The sequence below is a fragment of the Mustela nigripes genome, chromosome 9, assembly GCF_022355385.1.
Source record: "Mustela nigripes isolate SB6536 chromosome 9, MUSNIG.SB6536, whole genome shotgun sequence".
NCBI lineage: Eukaryota > Metazoa > Chordata > Mammalia > Carnivora > Mustelidae > Mustela > Mustela nigripes.
In genome coordinates this window covers 91,570,034-91,578,340 of record NC_081565.1, presented here as the reverse complement: position 1 = coordinate 91,578,340, position 8,307 = coordinate 91,570,034, and positions in this window count along the sequence as shown.

Below are 8,307 nucleotides of genomic sequence, written 5' to 3'. Positions count from 1 at the left end.
GTGTTACATTTAACATCCTAAAAGTTTTAATAATATAATTTGAATTGATGCCAACTTCCTTCCATAGAATACAAAACTTCTCCCCTATACAGCTCCACCCTCACTTTCTGTTACTATTGTCATAGATTACATCTTTATACATTGTGTGCTGCAAAATATAGTGATTATTTTATGTACATTTGTCTTTTTTATGCTGAAGAAAATAGAAAGTTGGCTTATATTATAATCCAACATTATAATAATAATCACTTTTCCAATGCCCATGTCTTACCTTTACACTTTTCTTTTATATGGCTTCCAGTTACTATTTTCCTTTCTTTTCAACTTCAGGGACTATTTTTAGCATGTCTTGCAGGGAAGGTGTAGTGGTAATGAACTCCCTTAGCGTTTTAAAATCTGAGAGTGCCATTTCTTCATAATTTTTGAAAAACAATTTTGCTTGATACAAAGTTGTCTTTGACAGTTTTGTCTTTGTTTTTTCTTCCTTTAAGCATATGGGGTAAAGCAAACCACCTAATTCTGGCCTCCAAGATTTCTTTTTCTTTTTCTTTTTTTTATGATAGTGCTTATTTATTTATTTGTTTATTTATTTTTTGAAATTTATTTTTTATTTATTTTGGCATAACAGTATTCATTATTTTTTCACCCCACCCAGTGCTCCATGCAATCCGTGCCCTCTATCATACCCACCACCTGGTACCCCAACCTCCCACCCACCCGCCAATTCAAACCCCTCATATTGTATTTTAGAGTCCATAGTCTCTCATGGTTCACCTCCCCTTCCAATTTCCCCCAACTCCCTTCTCCTCTCTCTAACTCCTCATGTCCTCCATGCTTTGTTATGCTCCACAAATAAGTGAAACCATATGATAATTGACTCTCTCTGCTTGACTTATTTCACTCAGCATAATCTCTTCCAGTCCCGTCCATGTTACTACAAAAGTTGCGTATTCATCCTTTCTGACAGAGGCATAATACTCCATAGTGTATATGGACCACATGTTCCTTATCCATTCGTCCGTTGAAGGGCATCTTGGTTCTTTCCAGTTTGGCTACCATGGCAATTGCTGCTATAAACATTGGGGTACAGATGGCCCTTCTTTTCACTACATCTGTATCTTTGGGGTAAATACCCAATAGTGCAATTGCAGGATCATAGGGAAGCTCTATTTTTAATTTCTTGAGGAATCTCCACACTGTTCTCCAAAGAGGCTGCACCAACTTGCATTCCCACCAACAGTGTAAGAGGATTCCCCTTTCTCCACATCCTCTCCAACATACGTTGTTTCCTGTCTTGCTAATTTTGGCCATTCTAACTGGTGTAAGGTGGTATCTCAATGTGGTTTTAATTTGAGTCTCCCTGAGGGCTAGTGATTATGAACATTTTTTCATGTGTCTGATAGCCATTTATATGTCTTTATTGGAGAAGTGTCTGTTCATATCTTCTGCCCATTTTTTGATATGATTATGTTTTGTGTGTTTTGAGTTTGAGAAGTTCTTTATAGATCCTGGATATCAACCTTTTGTCTGTACTGTCATTTGCAAATATCTTCTCCCATTCCATGGGTTGCTTCTTTGTTTTGTTGACTGTTTCCTTTGCTGATCAGAAGCTTTTGATCTTGATGAAGTCCAAAAAGTTCATTTTTGCTTTTGTTTCCTTTGCCTTTGGAGATATATCCTGAAAGAAGTTGCTGTGGCTGATATCGAAGAGGCTTGGGTTGTTACAAAATTCCCTCTTATAACTGCTTTTCTGGCATCTCATAGATTTTGATATGTCTCATTTCGTTTTTTTCTAAAGTTTGTTTTTGAAGACTTTAATTAATTAATTAATTAATTATTTGAGAAATAGAATGCGTGTGAGTGCACAAGTGGGGAAGGGGCAGAAGGAGAGTGAGATGCGGGGCCCCAGATCATGACTTGAGCCAGAGGCAGATGCTTAACTGACTGACCCACCAAGTGCCCCTGATAGGTCTCATTTCTATTTTCATTTATCTCTAGGGTTTTCTTCATTTCTCTTTTGACTTCTCCAATTACCAATTGGTTGTCCAATAGCATGTTTAGTTTCCACATATTAATTATTTTTCTAGTTTTCTTTCTGTAATTGAGTTCTAATTTCATACCGCTGTGGTTGGAAATGATGCTTGATATGATTTCAGTCTTCTTGAATATACTGATACTTGTTTTGTGGCATAGCATGTGATGTATCTTGAAGAATCTTCCATATGCACCTGAGAAGAGTATGTGTTCTGCTACTTTCAGATGGAAAGTCCTGTGCATGTTTTTTAAGTCCATGTGGTCTAACGTGTTGTTTAAGACTGATGCTTCTCTATGTATTTCCTAATTGGATGATCTATCCATTGATGTAAGGGGGGGGGGATTAAAGTTGCCTACTTGTATTGTAGTATATTGTATTTTCTTGTGTCAACTTCTCCCTTCAGGTCTGTTAATATTTGCTTTCTGTCTTATAGTGCTCTCATATTTTGTGCACATGTATTTATAAATGTTGCATCTTCTTGCTGGATCGACCACTTTATCATTATGTAATGCCCCTCTTTGACTATTATTACAGCCTTTATTTTAAAGTCTATTTTGTCTGAGTCTAACTACAACAGCTTGTCTTGGTTTTCACTTACATTAAATGTCTTTCCATGAGTGCATGCACCCTCATTTTGAAGTTGGTCTCTTGTAGGCCACACATAGATGAGGCATCTGACCTTGGCATGGCTGTAGCACAGGGGGATAGGGTGCTTTCCTGGATGGCTCTGGTGTAGCTGCCATATAGGGTAAAGCTGGGGTTCTCCTGTCTTTCTGCTGTGTGCTGTGTTATGTGGGTGGCAGGGTGTGCCTAGTGGCACTAGTAGGTCAGAGTGCCAACATGGTACCTGCCAACACCAGCATTAATAGGTAGAGTGGGACTACAACAGTGGTGACCCCCAGCACTTTTGTTCGTGGAAAGAGTCACAACAGGCCTCTATCTTGCTGGAAGTCACTTTAAGATTAGTAGGTGAGTCTCTTCCACATATGGTTGAGGTTCTTTTAAAATGCTGCTTTTATGCTCAATCCCAGGCTGAGTGAATCTGTGTGAGTCCTTTAAGAATGGATAGTCTATTCCCTACAGTTCTGTGGTTGTCCTGGACATACTCCCCATTGGTTTTGAAAGCCAAGTGTCTTTCTTATGTATGTATGTTCAGTTAATGGCTGTATAGTACACCAATAGTTTTTGATGTAGTGTTCAATGATTCGTTAGTTATGAATAACACCGAGCACTTCATGGAACACTACATCAATAACTTATGCAATACTGTATGGTAATTAACATAATTAAAAAGTTGAAAAAATCAGACAAAAAACCCACAAAAAACTACCCAGTGCTCATCACAACACATGCCCTTTTTAGTACCTATTGCTCTGAAAGCCAAGTGTTTTGGAGGCTTATTTCTCTGGTGCAGTGCCCAGGGATTGGGGTCCCTGATGTAGAAGACAAGTTCCTTGCCCCTCAGGAAAAGTTCAATATCTTTGAGATCCTTATGATTGTGTGTTTCCCTGCCTGGAGTGGTGTTTTGGTGAAAGCACGTCTCTGCTGCTCCTACCTATCTCAGTATAGCTCTTTTATCATTTGTGGTGGAGGCACTGTTCATCTAGTTTTTGTTAGGGTCCATTATCAAAGGAAGGAGACTGAGACAAGGTGAAAGTTATTTAAAGCTTTATTTTATGCCAATTATTAGAATTCAGACTGATCGGCCTGTGGAACAAGACTGAAACAATGTTAAAGTTATGCAAAGCTTTATTCTATGCCAAGCATTAGAAGTCAGACTGACCGGCCAGGGCCGTCTCTGACCCTCCCAATCTTGCAGTCTACCTTTTATTGGGTAAAACTGAAACCCATATCTTGGTATCTCAACCCACAGGGTGTGTGTGTCTCTTGCTGATTGGCTAGTTTCATCTGGTCTGGTGACTTGTTATTTAAGATTACCCCATGCTAGGAACTGTTACAAACAGTACTTTCCAGGAAGGCTTAGTCAGTTAAAACATTCAATGTGAACAATAAGATGGTCATCCTTCCCAAGATGGAGTCATTTTGGTTTGGGCAAGACCTTCTCACTGTTACAAACAGTACTTCGTACTGATTAGATGTCTCCATCTGGCCTGACTCATCCTTGTATTCTGGGTTCTGTTATCAGGAACTAGCCGACTACATTTTTTTTTTTTTAATTTCTTTTCAGCGTAACAGAATTCATTGGTTTTGCACCACACCCAGTGCTCCATGCAATGCGTGGCCTCCATAATATCCATGATCTGGTTCCCCCAACCTCCCACCCCCTGCCCCTTCAAAACCCTCAGGTTGTTTTTCAGAGTCCATAGTATCTCATGGTTCATCTCCTCTTCCAATTTCCCTCAACTCCCTTCTCCTCTCCATCTCCCTATGTCCTCCATGTTATTTGTTATGCTCTGCAAATAAGTGAAACCATATGATAATTGACTCTCTCTGCTTGACTGATTTCACTCAGCATAATCTCTTCCAGTCCCGTCCATGTTGCTACAAAAGTTGGGCATTCATCCATTCTGACGGAGGAATAATACTCCATAGTGTATATGGACCATATGTTCCTTATCCATTCATCCATTGAAGGGCATCTTGGTTCTTTCCGCAGTTTGGCGACCATGGCCATTGCTGCTATAAACATTAGGGTACAGATGGCCCTTCTTTTCACCACATCTTTATCTTTGGGGTAAATACCTAAGAGTGTAATTGCAGGGTCATAGGGAAGCTCTATTTTTAATTTCTTAAGGAATCTCCACACTGTCCTCCAAAGTGGCTGCACCAACTTGTATTCTCACCAACAGTTTAAGAGGGTTTCTCCTTAGCTGACTACATTTTGCTGATTTCTGGATTTGCTTTTAAGTAAGTTTCTCTGGGGGGCAGGGTCAATTTATGTTTACTGCACAAACAACAAAATGGCTATTTAACTGAGATGGAGTCACTCTGGATAAATAGGTCCTTACAGTTTTCAGGATTCTTTCAGAGGAGGGAATTATTGCATATGCAGCCATAGGTTTGTCATGTTTGTGGAAGGAGGTGAGTTCATGATCTTTCTATACCAGTTCTGAAAATAATTTTTTAAATAAAATGAAACAAAAGGGGGGAAAAGATTGCAAAATGGGGAGGTGGGGATCAATGTCTTAAAAAAAAAAAGAGGCTAATCAGAGAAGTTTTTACTATCATGGTGTCTTTTTAGTGAGGGCAGGGCCATGTAAATGTCTGGGAGAAGCACGTGAGGACAGAGCCAAAACAAATAAAGTGAAAAGCTGTGACAGGTTTAAAGAAGAACTCCAAGACAAACTAGACAACACAGAGAAGGTAGAGATCAAGGAATGGGGATTGCTGGGAAGAGTGGAGAGCCTGGTTAGTCATGGCAAACACTTTAGACTTGACTGCATGAATTGGGAAGCTCTTCTGGTATTTTGAGCAGAGGAGTGGCACTGTCTGCCTTGTTTTAGAAGTCTCACTCCTTCTGGAGTGAGAATAAACTGTAGAAGCTCAAGGTATAAGCAGCAGAGGTCATCTAAGCTAGAAAATGAAAAAAACCCAGGAAAAGGTGACAAGTTTGGGGTAAGAGCAGGAGAGGGAGTTAGACATTGCTAGACACCAGTTAAAATTCTGAAATAGGGCCAGTGGGATTGGTTGATATGAGAGATATGGGATGTGAGTTGGAAATTAAGGATGACACCAAGAATTTTTGCTTAAGCTACTAGGGGAATGGAGTTGCCATGAGCTGGGAGAAGAAAGACTAGAGGTGGGAAAAGATTCAAAGAGCAAGGATAGGAGACAATGAATGGTCAGATAACTTCTAGACACTTGGTGTGAGCCAACCCATATGGAGTTAGACATATGAGGAGTTCAGGGGAATAGGTATGCTGGTTACTCACAGCATACCAATGGGATCTAAAGTCTTGAGACGATATTAACTCCAAGGAGTTAGAGAATAGCAGAATGAGATGATAGGGATAAATTAACAAAGAAGACATAGATACAGTGGCTCCTGAGGTAGGAGAGTTACCAGAGAATAGAGTGCCTAGAAGGCAAATGAAGACATCTTTCCAATGAGGATGTTTTGGTTTCCATCAATGTCAATTGTTGCTCTAGTGTTTGTTAAGATAAAGATTTTCAATTAAACTTTGGATGTAGAAAGTGGTCAGTGATTTCTTTTTAAATTATTAATTTTTTTTAAGATTTTATTTATTCATTTGACAGACAGAGATCACAGAGAACCAGGCAGAGACAGAGAGGAGGAAGCAGGCTGCCTGCTGAGCAGAGAGCCCAATGTGGGGCTCGATCCCAGGACCCTGGGATTATGACCTGAGCCAAAGGCAGAGGCTTTAACCTACTGAGCCACCCAGGTGCCCCATTTTTTTTTTAAAGATTTTATTTATTTATTTGACAGACAGAGATCACAGAGAAGCAGGAAGAGAGAGAGGAGGAATTATTTCTAAGGCAGGTATTTTGGTAGTGAGGTAGCCTGCTTGAGTGAATTCTAGGTAGAACTGGAAGAGAATGGCCAATAGATACATGCAGATACAAACAAACTTGCAACAGTCCGCTAGATACATATAGATGGCCAGCAAGTAAAAAAAAAAAAAAAAAAAAAAAAAGCATACCAGCAGTAACCATTAGGAAAATGCAAATCAAAATGGCAGTGAGATATCTCCTCACACCTGTTATAATGGCTACCATCAAAAACAGAAGAAATAGCAATTGTTGGTGAGGATGTGGAGAAAAGGGAATACTCATTCATTGTTGGTGGGACTGTAAATTAGTGAAGCCAGTATGGAGAACAGTATGGATGTAAGCAATGGTTGGAATAATTCTAGTATTATTATTTTAGAGAGGAAGGGGAGGGGAAAGGGAGAGGGAGAGAAAGAATCTTAAATAGGTTCAATCCTACATCCCTAAGATCCTGACCTGTGCCAAAACCAAGACTGAGCCACGCAGGTGCCCCATTGTAGGAATAATTCTAAACACAGTCTTTCAAGATTCAGGTCCTGCCTGTTATTATTCAATCAAACACTAATCTAGGTACCACTGTGAAGAAATTTTTGCAGATGCAATTAAAACTCTGAGTCACTTGACCTTAAGACATAGAGGTTATCCAGGTGGGCCAGACCCAATCAGGTGAGCTCTTTACACAGGCTTTGTCTGGTAAAAGAAGAAAAGGTCAGAGAGATTTGAGGCACAGGGGGATTTGACATATCATTGTTGGCTTGAAGATAGAGGGAGACACAACAGAAAATGTGGGGGTGGCCTTACAATCCTGAATGAGGGCCCAGGATGACAGCTGGGCCCTGTGATATCAAGTTGTGTCTCTGATTCACCAATATACCCACAAAGTTGTGATGATCTCATAGCAATGGATACGATTAATGAGATCTTCTCCTCAAACATGCTAGGTTAACTTTGAACATGATTCAATTTCTCAATTATTTATTGCCTAATGTAACTGTCTCTATAAATTGTTATTTGTTTAGAAATGGCAATTCTTAAAGAATTTTTATAAAGGCAATAAAACTTTTCACTTTCAGTTTTACCTTTCTATTTTTTTTTCTTCACTCACTATGGTCTCTGACCATTTTTTTTTTTCTGAAAGAGGTCTTTAAAAAAAATAATACTGGAGAAAATGGACATCCATAGGCTCAAAAAATCTCAACCCAAACTTCAGACTCTTCACACTAATTAACTCAAAATGGATCACAAACCTAGCTATAAAACATAACATTATAAAATGATCAAAACTAATCCTAGGAGAAAACCTCTTAGATGTAGGGACACACAAAGAACTCTTAGCTCTTTTTTGTGAACACCTTTTAATGAAATTTTACCTTTAATAGTATATTCACTCATACCTTTAGTTATTCTGAGTAAAAAGGAAAGCATTCATTTTACCCTTCCAAGTTTATAGACAAATCACACAGATTGATCCTTCATTATAAAAGCATAGGTGCTCAATAGTAGAGCTATCCAGTGTTTTCCCAAGAAAAAAACCTCTCTTTATACTCGTGAAAGTTTTGGAGAACCAGAAGGTTGGGAATGAGCTGGGGATGCTGGCAATGGTTGGTGTGGAGCAAGGAGGCGATTCTCCAAACTCAAGTTCAGGTCGACCTGGCAGAATCCCCTGGAGAAAGAAAAAAAGTTACTAGGGCATCATATCTGCTTATCAACCTTAGTGTTCCATATTATGTAGAATAATATGTATTATATAAAATAATAGTATTTTCCAGCAAAAACTGGAATAGGTAATACAAATTCAAGGA